Here is a 19,234-nt window from a genome sequence, read left to right as displayed (position 1 = left end):
ACTGTGCCCGCTTTGCCCAACTGTAGCAGGAGGATGGAGAACTGTGCTCCAGACCTGGACCCTGAGGCTGTCAGGAGCAAGGGTGGGAATGAAGTCCAGAGTCCTTGGCTCTGCAGCCCCAAGGGAGATGGAGAAGAGCTGGGCCCCTGGCCCAGACCTGTCAGGTGGCAGCACCTGGAGGGGCAGGGGCATGGCCTCCAGCTTCCCCTGCCCACTCTCTCACCTCCCTGGGTGCTAACAGCAGGGCAGCAGGACACTTAGAGGTGTGAACCTGGTGCCACACCTCAGAGCTAGAGGGGAGGAGGGAGAAGGCAGAGGTGACACCTTCTTCTCTCATTTACTCCCCCTGATCCCTGCACCCCCTCCCACCAGAAGCTGGGGCACCAAGGAAGGGGGGGCATCAGGAATTAGGGGCAAAGAAAGCCAGAAGGGAGCCAAGAGGGGTCTAGGCAAGACACTAAATATCTTCCAGATGTTAAAATTAGGGCAGAATCTTTGCCTATTCCTTGTCCCCCCTCCCCAAAAAAGCCTGGCTACTAACCTGAGACACAGAGGAAATAAAAGATGAAGCTTCCTTATTCTTAGTGCTGGGATCCTAGAGAGACTGACCCTCCGTCTTCACCCTTCTCCCAAGAGCCCAGGGAGGGAAGGTGGCCCCACTGCCAGCAGACAGCAGGAGCAAAGTGCAGCCTTCTGGGGAAAGGTGGCTGGGAGGCTGGAAGGAAACTGGGCCAAGCAGGCGTGTGTGGTGAGCCCGAGCCCAAGCCAGGGAGAAGCGAGGTCACCTATGGGTGCTGAAGTAGCAGTTGTGATGGTGCTGGTGGTGGGGACCTGAGACCCGAAGGTGACAGAAAGAGAGAAACCAGGGAAAGGAGGAACAGGCCAGGGCCAGAAAGCAGCAGGTGGGGCTATGGGCCTCTGGGTTCCTTCTGCACCTGGGCAGCGCTAAAATTGGGTTTACAAGACTGGATGAGGGAATGTATGTGTGCAACCCAGGCCTCCCCCAGCACAGGCCCTGGATCAGTGGTGACATTGATGACAATGGTGACAGAACAGAGATGGCCAAGCAGCCAGTGGGTGCTTCCTGCCACCTGCTCTGGGCAGGTGTGGGGTTGAGCATCTCTCAAGTAGGCATGGATTCTTTACATTATGGATCAACTGCTAGGATGTGGGCACTGAGCCAGGTCAAAGCAGGGTTTTGGATGCCCCTGTTGTCCGGTCTTAACTCTTTCATTGCAAAAGGGTCCCAGGCCAAAGGCCAGAGCTCTTGAGAAGTAGGGAAGTGGGCCAGTGAGCCCTTGTGGTCCATGGGTCTGAATCTTAGCTCACAAGGTGACTGTCTATTCTACTGAAGGAGGACAATTTGCCACTGTTGGGGAATCTGCTCAAGGACAGGAAGCAGCAAATCCCTGCCCCTGTTGAGCTTGTCTTTGAGGCGAGAAGATAACTCAAGGAAGAACTTCAGAGGTGTATGAGCTATGCAAAAAAATAATAGGGAAGACACCTGGATGAGGTGGCACTGCACCAAGGCCTGAATGACAAGGAGGTGGTGTGCAGAGTGCCCAGGGGTCAGCACTCCAGACAGAGCCCTGAGATGGCTGCAAGTAGGTCTTTTTGAGGGCAGAAAATAAGACAAGTGTGGCAGAAGAACACCCAGAAACAGGGGGAGCAGGAAAGATGGGATGGAGCCCAGGGTTAGCCCATCCTGTGTCCTGATTTCACCTGAAGGCCCAACCCTAATTTCCAGCTGGGGCCACCGTGCTGGGTGACCTGAACCAGATCCCATTTTTCAACATGGGTTGGAGACTGTGATGTACCACAAACCACATTAGATAGGAGATAGAAGCAGTGTCCCTCCATAGTAACGAAGGCTCGAAGATGTTCTCACTATTTCAAAAAAACACCTGGAAATTGCACATTTACTTTGGGATGGGGTTTCTTTGCTTAAGGCTATAAAAAAAAAAATCCACTCAGCATACTCACTGCTTGCTGAACCCTAACCAGGGTGATCTATAGTTATTATAACTGTGATAAATAAAATTTGGGAAAATGGAGTTCAGGTATAGTGTAATACCAGTGACTCCAGAGGCTGATGCAGGAGAATCACAAGTTCGAGGCCAGCATTAAAAAAAAAAAAACAAAAAATAAAAAGGCTGGAGATACAGCTCAGAGGTACTAAAATTAAAAAAATAAATTGGGAAAATAAATGAACTTTTCACTTAATGTAGTTCAGTTTGCTCAGAAAAAAATCTCTGGGGACTCATGGCAACAATGGCCAGCAGAATCACCACCCATGTGGTGCTCATGTATTATGTTCCATACACTTACTCTGCACAGCTACTACACACCTTCATCTTAGCTAGGAAGTTAACAAGATTATCACTGAAGGCACAAAATTTTAGAAAGGTGGGTGACACTGCAGTCACTAAGCAAGGCCTAGTTTTTATCCCCAGTTCTGACCTTTATTCTGTGTGGTCTGCATGTGTTCCCCTCAAAATCACATGTTGAAATTTAATCACCAATGCAATAGTATTGAAAGGAGGGGACTTCAGAGGTGAGAAGTCACAGGGAAGAGCTCTCATGCATGGGGTTACTGACTTTATAGTGCTGTTAGCTGGTGCCTTCTGCCACGTGAGCACACAGCAAAAAGGCATCGCCTTTCAGGAATAGATACTCACCAGAGGCCAAATCTCTGTGCTTTGATCTTGGTCTTCCAGCTTCCAGACTGTGAGAAAGAAATTTCCATTGTTTATTAAAAAACAAACAAAAACCAGTTTTATTATAGTAGCCTGAACAAACTAAGACAATCCTCTAATCCAAACCCTAACCCCAACCATTAAGAGACTTGGGTAACAACTGACAAGAGTTGTAGGCTTTGTTTTTATAGCCTGCATCCCACAAGACCATCATTGAGTCAGTATTGAAGACTATTTCCTGAAGGTGGGGTGACGTGTTACACAGCAGTGGGCAACTGCAACGGTCAGTAGAGCCCTGGCAGGCATAGGAGCTACCTAGTAGGTGGGATGGGCTCAAACCATCTGCTCTCCTCAGAGGTTGAAAGCAGGGCTGATGTGAGCATGTGTACTGACTGCCCTGTTCTTGGCTTCCAGATGTTATTCCCCACAACAGTGAGACAGGCTCATAAAAGTGGCTGCTTGCAGGTTTAGAGTGGGGCTAGTACAAAGTATGCATGGGACAACTTTTGTGCCCAAAAGGCAAAGAAGCGCTCCAAAATAAATAGAGTCACATCAAAAGGATGCAGGAGCCAGGTTGAAGGGGCTCCTGCTGGCCAAAGTTGGGACAATATGAGAATCAAAAAGAATGACTAAGCTGAATGCAGTGGCACACGCCTGTAATTCCAAGGTTCAGGAGGCTGAGACAGGCAGATCGCGAGTTCAAAGCCAGCCTCAGCGATGGCGAGGTGCTAAGCAACTCAGTGAGACCCTGTCTCTAAATAAAATACAAAATAGGGCTGAGGATGTGGCTCAGTGATCGAGTGCCCCTAAATTCAATCCCTGGTACCAAAAAAAGGGCGGGGGGATGACTATAATGAATGGTAACGTGTGTGTAACAAGTGTGTGTATGTATGTTATATATGCACCCCATATAGATAGAATGACAGATTGACACCAGTTGGAACCCCCCAATTCATACCTGCAGGAATCACCAGGTTATTCTCCTGGTCTTGCCCTATAGATTGAGCCCAAGTTATAAGGGAAAAAATATACTTTAATGGAAGGATGGAGAGTTGTCACTTCAAGTGTTGAAACTTGGCCTCAGAACAACGGGCCAACTCACCATCCTGTGCCTTCTGATGTGATGCAATATAAGGCACACAGCATCACTTGCAAAATCTTCTTGCCAATAATGTTTCATTAGGATTAAGCATCAAGACCCATAGTTCCTCATCTGTGTGCCAAGGCATCACAGGGAATTTTAGCAGAGCCAATGGTGAGTCCAGCAGTGCTGGGATGGGAGTGTTAGAGCTTTTACTGAACACTGGAGTAGGCACAAACAGTTGAGAACAGTTCTTCCTTCTTTCTTCTTAGAAAGGCGGTACTTGCTGGCTCCAGTGCTTTACAGGTCACGAGGTATTTAATGTTTTCAATAGAGTCATGAGGCCTGCTACCTATCCCACCCCTCGTGACCTACTAGCTCAGGGTAGTCACAGTTTCAACATTTGTTTTTGCGACATTTCTGGGATGATATTATTTTTGTGCAGCTGAGGCTTTTGGTAGTTTTGTGATTAAAAAGCAAGCACTTCCTGTTTGTGGACCGGGAAATGAGCATGGTGATGTCTGATCTGATTCTGAAGCTTGAAGGTCACCCACATGTGCAGACACCATTAGTAAGAAATCAGTATCATTTAAGAATGAAATAAAATATTTTTTCTTTCAACTTATATGCATTACTTTTTCAACTGGTGCTGTTGTAGGATGCGACTGTATCTTAATTTGTAAGGATCCCCCTGCCTGATAAGTTGGAACCATTTAGGTTTTTTTTTTTTTTTTTTGCTTAGGGACACTATGAAGAAATTACCAGGACACCAAAGGCACTGTGAATTAAGAACATCTCTGTACCAAAGCTAATTTTCATCTTACAGGAAATAGGATAGAGGAACAAGTTAAAAGACACTATGAAGAACAACCAGGAAACCAGAAGGCGGGACATCCTTGAAGAACAACCACCAGCCTAGTCTCTTCAAAAAGAATCAAGAGGGAGAAAAAAGTTTGGAGTGGCTACTTATTAAGAGAGACTAAGCAGATAGCAGCTGTTGGGAGTCGCCCTGGCTCCAAAGATGGCGCCCACCGTGCTTCTCTTCCAGTACTAACTTCCTCATGCCCGGAGTCAGCTGCGGGAAGAGCCGCCCAATGGTGAGCCCTGCTGACCCTCATGATCCTTACCCACCAATCAGAAAGCTCTCCGTGCCAATACCCTGCTCTGTTGAACCGTCCCCCCCCCCCTATAAATGTGCAAAGCTGTTCCTCAATAAACGGGTATTTTCTCCATGGAGTCTTGTCCAGTCGTTCTTTCAGCAGCTGCCTGCAGTTATGAACTTTTCTTGAATTTTTAAAAATATTTTTAAAGGGGCTGGGGATGTGGCTCAAGCGGTAGTGCGCTCACCTGGCATGCGTGTGGCCCGGGTTCCATCCTCAGCACCACATACAAAAAAAGATATTGTGTCTGCCAAGAACTAAAAAATAAATATTTAAAAAAATATATTTTTAAATATCTTTATTTTGTTTTATTTATTTTTGTGTGATGCTGAGGATCGAACCCAGTGCCTCACATGTGTGAGGCAAGTGCTGTGCCACTGAACCACAACCCCAGACCTTGCTTGAATTTTTAAGAGCCCTTCAATATAGTTCTGGGTGATCAGGACAATGTAAATTGGACTTTCTTGGAAGGCTTGGGGAATTAATGTGCTTAGCTGTGGCATGATATGGCATTGTAGCTATGTAGGAGACTATTCCTGGAAGATTCCTGATGAAGCATTTACATCTGCAACTTACTTTCAAGTAATTCAGCATTTGGAATAGTAACAATGATTGAATCTCAATGGTGGGTGTATGGATGCTCATTAAATTTTTTCAACTGTCTATACATTTGACACCTTCCATAAATATTTGAGGGGGATTCAGCTGAGAGAAGTAACATTTAGGGCAGGTTGTCACCTGCAATTCTCCCTGTCCCCTCCTGTATACCCTCTCCCTCTCTCCATCAGCATTTAAGATTGGCCTGGCATCTCACATCTTCAGGTAACCACGCCCTTCTCTGACACCTGTCCTCTTGTCTTCCCATGAAGCTTCTCCAAGACTCGTGGCCTCCCCTTCCTCAGGTCCTGATCTTTCCTCAGATACCAGCTGGGGTTCTGGCCCCATCTCCTCACCCAGCTGCCCTGTCTAGGCCACAATGACGCCCTACTGCCACCTCAGGGCTGCTTCTCCATCCTCACTCCACGGGTTCACTCTGCACCACGGATGCAGCTCCCCCTCCACCTATCCCTTGAGGGGCTCTGGTGGCTCTGACCCCCCCCCTTCCTTTTCCTCACCATGCTGGGGCTTTGCCCATCTCCCCTTCTTTGCCTGGACCCTGAATGTGGGAGCAGAGACTCAGAGTCCAACCTCTCTTTGCACCCTGCTTTCTCTCTCTAGATGGTCACACCTGGTTCTGTGGCTTCAAACCCAGTCTGCTCCCCAGAGCGGTCTCCAGCCCTGACCTCCGCACATGTACAGATGGCTCCTTGATAGCCCCAATCCCCAAATGTAATATGGCCAGAGTGGACTCCCACCCGACTGCCACACACACCTGTTACATCCGGTCTTCCTTCTCTTAGTAAACTGCACCTAACATCTGTTCAGCTGTTGAGGAAAAATGCAGAAGTTGCTTTCCTCCCTGTGTCCAATCTATCCTGCAGTCCTGTGGCCCTACCTCTAAATTGATTCATTTCAGACAGTTCCTGCCTCCCTTGCCTTTTGCTACCCGGTGCCGGAAGCCGCCCTCTCAAGGGCAGCTGGAGACTTTCTCCCTGGCCTTACTACTGCCGCTCTGGCCTCCCTACAATCCATTCTCCACACAGCAGCCAGTGAACGTGCAAGTCAACCTGATCCTGCTAGTGCCCACTTCACACACTCCCAGGGTGCCCGCCACGAATTCTAGTTAAAACCTCCACACTGCACCCTGGCCTCCCAGGCCCTGTGTGGTTGGGGCCGTGACACTTCGCTGACCTCATCCACCCTCCACTCATGCTCCAGCTTCGCCTGCCACAGGGAGCCAATTCCCACCAACAACCCTACAAAGAAGATGCGGTTTCCTCGTCTTACAGAGGAGACCCAGTCCAGGGAGGTGAAGAGCTTGCCCAAGACACCCGGAGGGAAGTACTGGAGTTTGGAACACAGATCTGTCCCATTTGACTCTGCCACACAGCACGGGACAAAAATGAATAGAGTGTTTTTCATTACGAATGCCACACCTGGGAACTCCTGTACTGGCCCCGATAGTGACTGGCACCAGACCTCCCTCCTGCAGCAAACAACCATGAGGGCAGACAAAGTGCAGGCCACTGTGTTCAGACACTGAACAAGAGAAAGAGGACTGTGGTCCTTGAGAGGACAGAGATGGGGAGGGTGAACCCCATCTTTACCTGGGCTTCCTCCTGGGACCACTGTCTCTGCCAGAGAACCACCTTGCTGAGCATAGAAGGCAAGAGCAGAGTTGAGAGGCTGCTGAAGGGGCTGGACTCTGTGGGACAGGGACGTGGAGGAGAGGGAGCTGCAGGAGGCAGACACTCAAGAGTCTGGTAGGGGTTCACCCCAGGCCCCTGGCTTAGACTGGCTATGTCTGCAGAGGGCAGGACTCCACAAGGCCCCCAGGGAACAGCTGCTCAGGAAACAAGAGCTGAACAGAAACCAGAGGCCGTGTGGTGCTAGGAGACTGATGTGGAGGGCCCAACCTAGCCAGAACAGGGGCTTCACTGAGACCCCAGGCACCCAGCTGAAAATGGGAGGGCCAAGCTTTAGGAACAAACCCACTCCCTAGGGTCAGGGCTTAGCTGAGGACCAAGAGCAGAATGAAGCAGACATGCTAATGTAAATTGGATAAGGGTCTAAGACACTGTCCTTCAGAGCAAAGCTCAACACTTCTCGAGGGAAGATGGCATGATCCAGGTCCCATATTATGTGCCAGTCACAGTCTCCAATGAGCAGTTCAAAGTGCTAACTTCCAAAGAAACAGGAAGGTGTGTTCATAGGTGAAGACCAAGAAAGTAGTCAACAGAAACAGACCTGGAGATGACCCAGATGTTGCTACTGAGAGACAAAACTTTAAAGAACACACATGTTCCACTTAAAATTCCACTTAAAATAGCATCAAAATGTGAAATGCACAGAAATAACCTTACAAAAGATGTGCCAGTCTTTACTGAATACTATACAATGTTGCTAAAAGAATAAATAGGAAGAGACATCATGTTCAGGAGCTGGAAGACTCAATAGTGAAGATGTCACTTCTCCCCAACTGGTCTGTAAATTCAATACAAGGCCAGTCAGGAGTCCACAGGCTTTTTGTAGACAAAAAATTGACAATTCAATCTAAAACTTTATGTGCAAATACAAAGTGTGTGTGTGTGTGTGTGTGTGTGTGTGTGTGTGTGTGTGTGTGTGTGTGTATACATGAAACCCAGGCCTTGTACATGCCAGGCAACTGCTCTACCACTGAGCCACATCCCCAGCCCCCAAAGCAGCTATCATAAATATGTTTAAGGACTTAAAGGACAAGATAGCACAGTGAGTCAAAGATGGAAAATCTCAGCAGAGATAAACTATAAGAATAATCCAGGGGAAATTCCAGACATTACACAAACTTTTTTTAAAAAGGGAAAAGGGAAAAAACACTTCTGAAGTCGTTTTACAGAGCAGCAAATCTCAATATCCAAACCTGACATTACAAGAAAATAAAATTACAGACCAATATCCCTTATGAACACAGATGGAAAAGTTCTTAATAAAATATTGGAAAATCAAAATAGTAATATATGAAAAGGTTAATACATTATGAGCAAGTGGGATTTAGACCAGGAAAACAATATTTGTTTAACATTCAAAAAGCAGTGAATAGAATTTAGCATGTAACACAATACAAGGAGGAAAATCATATGATTGTCTCAATAGATGCAGAAAAAAATGATAAAACTGTTTTTATTCATAGAAAACATCATGTATGTAGAAAACTCAAAGGAATTTGCAAAAACAACTTCTAGAGCAAATATGTGAATTTAGCTTCAATGCAAGACAAGAGGTTGATATAGAGTTTTTAAAATTATATTTTTATACACTAGAGCAAAATGAAAAATTTAAATGCCACTTAAAATAGCATCACAATGTGAAATGCACAGAAATAACCTTAACAAAAGAGGTGTGAGTCTTAACTGAATACTATACAAGTTACTGAAAGAATAAATAGGAAGAGACATCATGTTCAGGAGCTGGGAGACTCAATAGTGTTAAGATGTCACTTCTCCCCAACTGGTCTGTAAAGTCAATGCAAGTCCAGTAAGAATTTCACAGGTTTTTTTGTAGAAGTTGACAAGTTCAATTTAAAATTTATGCACAAATGTAAAGGCTCTAAGAAGAGACAAAACAAACCTAAAAAAGAAAAACAAAGTTGCAGTACTCAACCCAATTCAAAGTAAGCATAAAGCTTTAGTAATCAAGAGAATGTGGTTTTGCATTAGAACAGACAATTAAGAACAGAGAGCCCTTATCTAGACCCATATTTATAATCAAATGATTTCTTCAACAAAAGAGTAGAAGCAATTCGCTGGGGAAAGGAGAGCCCAGAACAAATAGACAAATGCCTGGGAAACGATTAACCTCCAACCCAGCCTCACAACACCAGAGAGCCCATTCAGGGTGGATCGTGGACCTCAGCATAAAAACTAGAACCAGGAAGAAAATATAGGAGCATGTTTTGCAATCTGAGAGAGACAAAGATTTCCTAGACAAAGCACAGAAAGAAGTAAGCATAAAAATTAGATAGATTAGATCCAATCAAGTCTAAAGCAGCTTCTTATCAAAAACATCATTAAGTAAATGCAAAGGCAAGACGCAGGCCTGCAGATGATATCTACAGTACACACCCATGAGGAAGAAATGAACAGAACGGGTAAAGGGCTTCTAAAAGCCAGTAATGAATGATGGCCAAATAAATCAAAAGTGGGCAAAATACTAGGACGTTTTACAAAGAAAATATACATTATCCAATAGACATACACACACAGAAAATACTCAACATTGTTAGTCATTAGAAGAATGCAAATGAAGTGGCACAATAAGATGCCATTTTTCATTAATTAGAATGGTAGAAATTTAAAAGATGAGCCACACCAAATATTGGTGACAATGGAGAGCTACAAAAATGCCCAGTGACACAGCCACTTTGGAAAATAGCTCACTGGTTTCTTTTACCCAAACCTATCTTTTTTTTTTTTTTTTTTTGTAGTCCTGGGGCTGGAACCCAGGGCCTTGGACATACTGGGCAAGCGCTCTACACTGAACTACATTCACAGCACTCTTTTGCCTGAGAAAAATGAAAACACATATCCACAAAAGATTAACGCAAGAATGTTCATATTGTTCTTATTCACAATAGTCAGAGCTAGAGACGACTGAAACGTCCATCAATAAGAGAGCGAGCAAATAAATTGTGACATGTTAATAGAACAGAAGGCAATAAAAGCAAGGAACTACTGACATACTTGACAACGTGGGTGACGACCAGAGACATTACCAAGAAAATGCAAAGACAGCCATGGACTGTGGAAACACTCATCTGACACGTATCAGATAAAGGAATCAACTGCAAAAATATAAAGAACTCCTATAGATCAATATCTACAGACAACCCATCCAAAAACGGGGAAAAGATCTGAATAGACACTTCAAAAAAAGATACAGAAATGATTGATAAGCACGTTAAGAGGCACTCAATATCATTAACCATCAGGAAAATGCAGATTAAAACCATAGTGAGATAACAATCCATACCAAATAAAATGGCTGAAATTAGGAAGATAATACCAAGTGTCTGGGTGGAGAAACTGACTCTCACATATTGCTATAGGAATATAAAATGGCACGATCATGGGTTGGCATTTTCTGGTAATGTTATATAACCTACCCTGTGACCTAGTAATTTCACTTCTAGGTATTTTCCTAAGACAAATGAAAATATATATCCACATTCCATACAAAGACTTAGGTAAGAATTTGGAGCATCTTTATTAATAACAGCACAGAATTGGAAACAATCCCGGTGTTCACCAACAAGAGAACCAAGAAACCCATGGCAGTGTCTTCATGAAGTGGAATGCTCTTTGGCAGCAAGAAGCCATTAGAACATTCAATAGCAGGGGTGAGCTGAGCAAGGAGAGTCCAGACACCAAGAGTCCACACTGCATGAGCCTATTTATGTCAAGTTCAAGAAAAGGCAAAATTAAATTTTGGTAATAGAAATCAGAACAGAGGTTACCTATCAGTGTCTGAATTAACTGGAGAGGGGTGCAAGGGACTTTTCTGCATTTCTTTTTTTAAATTTTATTTTTTAGGTGTACATGGACACAACACAATGCCTTTATTTTTATGTGGTGCTGAGGATCGAACCCGGGTCCCACCCTTGTTAGGGGAGCGCTCTACCGCTGAGCCACAATCCCAGCCCCAGTTTTCTGCATTTCTGTTATCTTGATGGGGGTGGTGGTTACACCTATGTATAGGTTTGTCAAAACTACACACTGATTTGTAACTTTAATACCTTCATTTCACTGTATATGAGTTGTCCCTAAAAAATAATCCATTGACCTCTACCTTGTATAATTTACACAAATTAATTCTAGACAGGTTATGGGTGTAAATCTAGAGAAAAAACAGCATGTAACTCCGCCCCCCACCCCCACCGCTGGTATTGGGGATTGAACCCATGGGCTGTCTACCACTGAGCTACATCCCCAGCCCTTTTAATTTTATTTTGAGACAGGATCTCATAAGTTGTCCAGACTGGCCTTGAACTTGCCATCCTCCTGCCTCAGTCTCTTGAGTTTCTGGGATTACAGGTGTGGGCCACTCCACCTAGCTACAATACAGCTTTTAAAAGACTGCATAGAAGAGTATCTTCATGTCCTTGGGGTGGGAAATATTTCCTAAACAAGACCAAAAAAAATTAACCATAAAGGAAAAAAATTGGTAAATTTGGACTATATTATGAACTTTTGTTTATCAAAGAACAGCATTAAGAGATTAAAAGGGGACTGGGGTTGTAGCTCAGTGGTAGAGCGCTTGCCTCACATGCATGAGGCCCTGGGTTTGATCCTCAGCACCACATAAAAACAAACAAATAAATTTTTTTAAAAAAGGGGAGAGTAAAAGGGCAAGTCACAGGCAGGGGTCATTCTTATGTGAAATACATAAAGAATTCCTTCTAATAAATTAAAAAGTCAGAGAAACCAATAGAAAAGTGGTCAAACTCTCACACATTTTGGTGAAACACAGCTGATTATAACCACTCCTGGGCATAGTACCCTCAGCTGAACATATGTACCGAACTCTGAGGTGCACATCCACCAGGAATGCATGCATGTGTTCACCCGCAGACATGCCTGAGGACTTTCATAGTAGCACGGCCCAAACCTGAAAAGCAATGCAAACGTACACCAGCAGTAGGATGAATGAGTCATCTGTGTTCCCAGACGGCACAGAGTAGTAAGGACGAAGGACCTACAGTCACACACCACAACATAGGCAGATCTCACAAACACCGAGTGAAAAAAGCTCATCACAAAAGAGGCAAGAGTGATTGACAGGGCTGGAGGTCAGGATGGTGCCTGGAGGGGAGCACGGGAAGACTTCCGAGGGGCTGGTGTTCTGTATTGGAAGGTGAATGAACAGAGATATTTCCTACCTGCTGAATACATGGACACATATGTTTTATGAAAGTTTACTGAGCTGGACACTTAAACTTATGTATTTTTCCCTGTGCAAAACATATTTTTTAAAAGCTTGTTTTTTTTTTAACAATACAGTGATTCAAGACTATATTAGTTTTCTGCAGCTGCTATGACAAAAAATTACTACAAAGTTAGAGCTTAAACCACACTGATTTACCGTCTTACAGTATTGAATATCAGAAGTCCAGAGTCAGTCTTGCTGGGCTAGGATCAAAGCAGGTTCCTTCTGGAGGCGCTGGAGGTAAATTCATTTCTGGCATTTCCCAGCTCCTCCAAGCTGCCTGTGTTCCTGGGCTTGTGACCTCACATAACTCCAACCTCTGCTTGCCTGGACCCTGACCCTGCTGACTCCCTCTCGTTAAGACCCTTCTGATGACACAGGGCTCATCAAGATGATCCAGGTGGGACACCCAAGATCCTTATCCTAGTCATCTGCAAAGTCCCTCTGGTCATGCAAGGTCACATATTTACAGGTCTCAGGGGCTGGGACATGGGCATCTCTGTCTGCCACAGTATCATAAAAGAATGAATGAAAACAAGAAAGGCAGAAAACATTTCTGTGTGCTCACCTTCCAAACACCCACCTCTTAACATATCAGTGCATTTCCACTTAGTCTTTAAAAGCACAGTTAGATCCGTGCTTCATATAAAATGTTCACATTCTACTTTTGCATTGAACATTTGTACTAACCAACATTTTCATGCTCATATACTTTTTTTCAAAATGCAGTTTTAAATGGCTGTGTGATATTCTATTGTGTGGACGTAGCATAGTTAATTTAACTATTCCCTTCTAGTGGGATACTTTGGCAATTTTATTCTATTATAAATAACATCATGATGGACCTTTTTGTATATAAGACTCTGACTTTCAGGTGGATTCCCAGGGATGGGAGGCCAGGGCATTTAAGGGCAAAGACATTTTTCCTGTATTTGACATCTACCGCCAAATTGCTTTCTAAAAGGCAGGTAGCAATTTACATTCTGACGACAGCGTGTGACCATGAATGTCTGTTTTGCTGCACTCTGACTAGCATTCAGTAGACCTTAAAATATTTGTCGCTCACAGAATGGGCAGAAGAAAGAACCACTGAGTAGTTTTAATCATTTGCCCTTGGGCTTTATCTAAAAGGAACTAAGTGAAACAGTTAATGTGAAAATCACTCTTGCTTTTGCATAGAAGTTTTGTTAGTGATTCTGAATTCAACTCCTAAGGATTTATATTAAGGAAATAATCAGTGAAGTAGATAAGAGTATTCACACCAAAATGTATATCACAGAATCACTTGTAATAGCCAAGTCTGAAAATAACTTAAGTGTTAAAAATTAGTGGAGGAGGTGTGACCTTGGGGATGTACCTGCATCCTGTTTTCATTTCTAATCACTCCTGCTCTATTTATTGATAATTGATCCATTCATCTCATATTTGGACTAAGCTCTGCCAGTTGCCAGGAGAATAATGATGCATGAAACAGTGGAAAACAGGACATGGAGAGAGACCAGCCCACTGCCACACCTCAATGGAACATCGCCTCCTCTCCCTCCTCCTCTTCTTCCTCCTTCTTTTGTGGTGCTGAAGATGGAATCCAGGGCCTTGAGCACACTAGGCAAGTTCTTTGCCACTGAGCTGCACCCCAAGCCCAGTGAAGGTTTCTTTACCTCAGTTTCTCCAAGTTTAAAGTAGGGGAGGTGGAAGACGTACTCTTGATGACTTTCACAATCCATCTGTTAAGTTTACTTGGTTGCTTTGTAATTCCCCTTTGCTAGACTGAAATCTCCCTGAGGGCTATAATACGTGTCTAACGTCTTGTTGGCCTAGCATGTATTTCTCCCTCTTTGTGGGAGGACATGGTTGTTCCCCCAGGGAGCTCTCCCTGCCCGCCTTTCACTCTCTGGGATGTTGGTGGGACTAACTGGGGGAAAGTGCACAATCCAGGCCTGGCACTGGATTCTCGGAGCCAGTGAGAATGAATCTCAGGCACCTTTTCCAAGTTGTCAGGAAAAAGGTGTTGTCTTTTTTTTTTTTTTTTTTTTTTTTGGTGCAGGGGCATTCATCCACTGAGCCACATCCTCAGCCCTATTTAATATTTTATTAGAGACAGGGTCTCACTGAGTTGCTTAGGGCCTCGCTAAGTTGCTGAGACTGGGTTTGAACTCAGAATCCTCCTGGCTCCACTTCCCAAGCAAGTCACTGGAATTACAGGCATGGGCCATGGAGTGGCTAGTGTGATGTGTTAATACTGGTAAAAGTGCAACCTCGAGCTGCCAGTGACAGTCTTGCTGCACTCAGGGCTGCTGCCCACGTTCGGGCAATTTGTTCCTGTGTTCCTCTTGCCAAACCATACATTCTGGATTCAGGACTGCTCTAGCCAGATGGAAGGAATGCTTTCTTGAAATGTATCCTCCCAGAGTTAGTGGCTTTTTCTAAGTTGTATATCTCAGGGGCCTCTCTCTTTCTTGAAATTTCCCCAAAAGTGACCTGGTGGTTCTACCATAATAGAGAAAACCTGCTTGAGAATGAGGCAATGCAGAGGAAAGCAGAGGGGAGAAATGGAGAGACGGTTCTTGACAGCAACAGTTGAGTGCCTGATCCAGCCATTCCTGATGTTGATGCTAGTCCTAAGATTGTCAGTTACATGAGCCAAGAAATATGCATCACCCCCTCCCACACCAGCTTACAGGAATTTGCACTGGGGTTCTGTTATTTGCAAGTGTAACGGAAGTGACTGGCACTGTTAGGGACTGCCAGCCAACTCTCTCCAGTCTCTCATGGTGCTCAGCACACTCATCGCCCCTCTATGGGTGTCAGTACTCAACTCCAAAACGAAAGCCTGGAATCAACATGCTTCCTATTCCCACACGGACTGTATGTTCACAATTTTGGAGGAATACTGCTACATGAAGTAGGGAAGGCAGATCCTAGTCTACAACTTAGATATGGTAATTGGGAGAGAGAAAGTGATTTGGCCAAGGTCACATGAAACAGGCACCCAGAGCTGCTGCGAGTTGAACTCTGGTCTGTGGCTCCAAGTCTCGTCCTCCATTTTCTGATGGAGAAGCTGGGGTATGTACTGGGAAGCAACTCTTCACTCACAGGCCGTGGCCACAGCGGGGGTTCTTCTGATTCCCACCTGGTGTTTCCCCCGGGCTGTGCTGTCTGACTCCACTGACAGTAGCCAGAAGAGCATCTGGGGGAGAATCAATAGCTACTTCCCCATAGCACTGGCAGAAACCAAGATGACTGGTGCACTAAGTGTGGGTGAATGTGCGGGGAAGCCGTCCTCTGTCCTGGCCCTTGCACTGCTACACAGCCTTACCTCGCCCTCGTCATGCGGGCAAGCTATTCTCCACAGACCACGTGACTTGGTTTGGCCACAGTGTGTCAACCCTGAGTCTAGGCTTTAAGACGTCTTTCTTGCATGTTGTCTTTAGGCCTCTCTTGTCCCTGCTGTTGCCACAAGAAGCACCCCCCAGAAACTGACCCTCTTCAGCAGGGCTCCAGACCCTAGGCAAGCCAGGCTAGACCAATGACACATGACTGTTGTTTGAAGTTGCTGAATTTGGGGCATTTGCTATACAACAATAGTTGACAATTATGGGGGTGTTGATGAAAAGTAAAATGAATATACTCATATGGCCTGATCATTCTACCTGCCCTGTTTTTTATACTTATTTTTCAATTGTAGTTGGACACATACCTTTATTTTATTTATTTATTTTGTGTGGTGCTGAGGATCGAACCCAGGCAAGCTAGGCAAGTGCTCTACTGCTGAGCCATAACCCCAGCCCTCTACCTGCCCTGTTGACCCCAAGGAAATACTGGAACCCAAAGAGACCTATACAAAGATGTTCACAACAATACTGTAAGAGCAAAGAAACCCAGAAGAGCCCGAACGTCCAGTATCAGGAGAATGTAGAAAGTGCGAGCTTTCTGGAATACCACCACAGTTCTTGAAAGGCACGGGACAGAGCTCTTTAAATAAATCTGGATGGATTTCCAAGACATATTGTTGAGTTAAAAAAGCTGCAGAACAATATGTATGGTATGATCCCATTTATGTTAAAACACACTCACATGCTTGCTCAAAACAGCAGTAGTCATTTACTATACAATACTATGCATGCATTGTACATATGCACTGCGTACCCCCCTTAACTTTTGGACAAAGATCTGGAAAAGTCCACCATAAACTGGTAACAGAGATTATTTACAGGGAAAGGATCCAGCCTGGTGAGAGGTGACCAAAGGGAACTTTAGCTTTATTTGCAATACATTTTTAAGAAGCAAGGACAGTCTATCCACTCATTACCTGTACAAATATTTTTCAAAGAAATATATTCACATATATTTCTTTATATACGCATACCGGGAATTAAGCACAAGGCTCCATTTTAAATGTCTTTTAGAGGCAGAGGTCCAAATCCAAATCCTGCCTCTGCCATCAGCTGTCACTAGACAGGTCATTCTATCCCTCTAAACCTGTTTTCTCAAATGTAAAATAGGGGTACTCATTTACATATAATAATCTTGTCATAAAAAGTAAATTATAGGGCTGAAGTTGTGGCTCAGTGGTCGAGTGCTCACCCAGCATGCATGAGGCACTGGGTTCAATCCTCAGCACCACATAAAAATAGAACAAAGATATTGTGTTCACCTTAAACTAACAAAAGTAATAATAAAATAATAATAATAAACAATTTTTTAAAGAGTAAATTATAATGTATATAAAATAGCAAGCACAGTGTCTGACAGCTAGTATGTGTTCAATTAAACTATCATTTCCTTCTCTCCCACCTCCCAGCCCCTGCTGGCCCTAACCTTGGTTCTAATCCATGTCAGCTGTGGTGACGGTTTGGGGGGCCTCCTTAGCACTCATGCTTCTGTGATGGCAGAATCATTGCTCCTCAAAGAAGTCCTAACCCCAGAACCTGTGGACGTGTGTGGGGACATGGCAAAGAGGAAGGCTTCTGATGGAATATGGTTTCTAACAGCTGAGCTGAAGAGGGGAGAACATCCTGGGTTACCCAGTTGGGCCTACAGTAATCACAGGGTCTTTAAAAAAAAAAGTGGAAGAGTGAGCAGAAGAGATCAGAGAGGTGAATGATAACAGAGATTAGTGACATGCTACACTGCTGGCCTTGAAAATGGTAGAAGGGGCCACTAGACAAGGCCAGTGGAAGCCAAAGGGAATGACATGGATTCCCCTGGAAGAAGGGAGGCCCTACAACATCTTGGTTCTAGCCAGAGGGAGCCTGCTGGACTTCTCACCACAGAACTGGACCACAGCAGATTTATGCTATGGTAATTCTTATGGCAGCAGCAAAACTATACATTCCCTGATTCCAACAAAGGTAGCTCCATTTTGTTTGCAGAATGAGGGTCAAGGAGCCTGTGTGACTTGGATAGGGCTGATTCTCGTGAGCAACAGGCACATGGTTCAGGCCTGGTCAGACAGAGAACCGAACACCTCCAGCCAGTCACACTGGGCATGTGACCAAGCAAGGCCAGAGTGCAGTACTTAGAGGGGGCTGCTAAGCTGGATGAATGGGAACCCAACAAGGCTGTCTCCCGTTTCTTTTGTTTCAAATGTGTTAATTTTTATAATTCCCATGTACTTTTTTTAAAAAATATTTTTTTAGAAATATGATATGTCAAGAGCTTTGTAATGTTTTGAATAACCAATAAAAAAATAAATAAATAAATATTTTTTTAGTTGTTGATGGACTTATTTTCTTTACTTTTATGTGGTGCCGAGGATCGAACCCAGTACCTCATGCATGCCAGGTAGCACATTACCAATGAGCCACAACCCCAGCACCTCCCAGGTACTTAAAAAAAAAATCTTTGAGTCGTAGATGAACAGCATGCCTTTATTCATCTATGTGGTGCTAAGGATCAAACCCAGTGCCACACACATGCCAGGCAAGTGCTCTGCCACTGAGCTACAGCCTCAGTCTCCCATACACTTTTTTTTTTTTTTTCCTACAGGGTATTGAACTCAGGGGCTCATGACCACTGAGCCACATCCCAGCCTATTTTGTATTTTATTTAGAGACTGGGTCTCACTGAGTTGCTTAGTCCTATGTACTTTTAAAACAATAAGTGGTATTCCTTTTATGATTATTCTAGAAAGTAAAATTTATAAATTAACTTACAAAGTCTAAAATTAGCCAGCACCTTTACTCACCTCTTAGATGATAGAAGGGCTGCAGGATGCTTAAACCCCAGGCAAGTTTTCCTAGTGTATTTATTTTTATGTGTTTTCATTCTGTCATGAATAACACAGTATTTCATTATTACTGTCCTTGTGATTATTTCGTGCAGCCAAGATTTGTTCAGATTTATTCACATCTATCACTTTCTTTGCTTTTTATTTCATCTTGCATCTCAGATATTCCATCTGGCATCACTTTTTTTTTTTGCCTAAACTATATCCTTTAAAATATTTTTACTATTCATGTATAGGTAAAATAGGAGCATTTTAATGTATGGATATATGTTTTTATTTCTTTTGTGTAAATTCCTGGGAGCGGAATTTGGGGATTGCATGGTAAATATATGTGTAACTTATAATGAAATAAAAACCTGTTTCATTTCCAAAAAAATAAAAAATAAATAAATAAATAAATAAATAAATAAAATGTTTACGTGTGGGCAAAGTTGGACCAGGAAGGATGAGATTTTTTTTTTTTTTTTTGTCTGATATTTGGCCATGACCATGAAAAACCATCTGGAAA

The sequence above is a fragment of the Urocitellus parryii genome, chromosome 15 (assembly GCF_045843805.1).
Source record: "Urocitellus parryii isolate mUroPar1 chromosome 15, mUroPar1.hap1, whole genome shotgun sequence".
Taxonomy (NCBI): domain Eukaryota; kingdom Metazoa; phylum Chordata; class Mammalia; order Rodentia; family Sciuridae; genus Urocitellus; species Urocitellus parryii.
The sequence above is the reverse complement of the archived record's forward strand: the minus strand, read 5'-3'. Positions refer to the sequence as shown.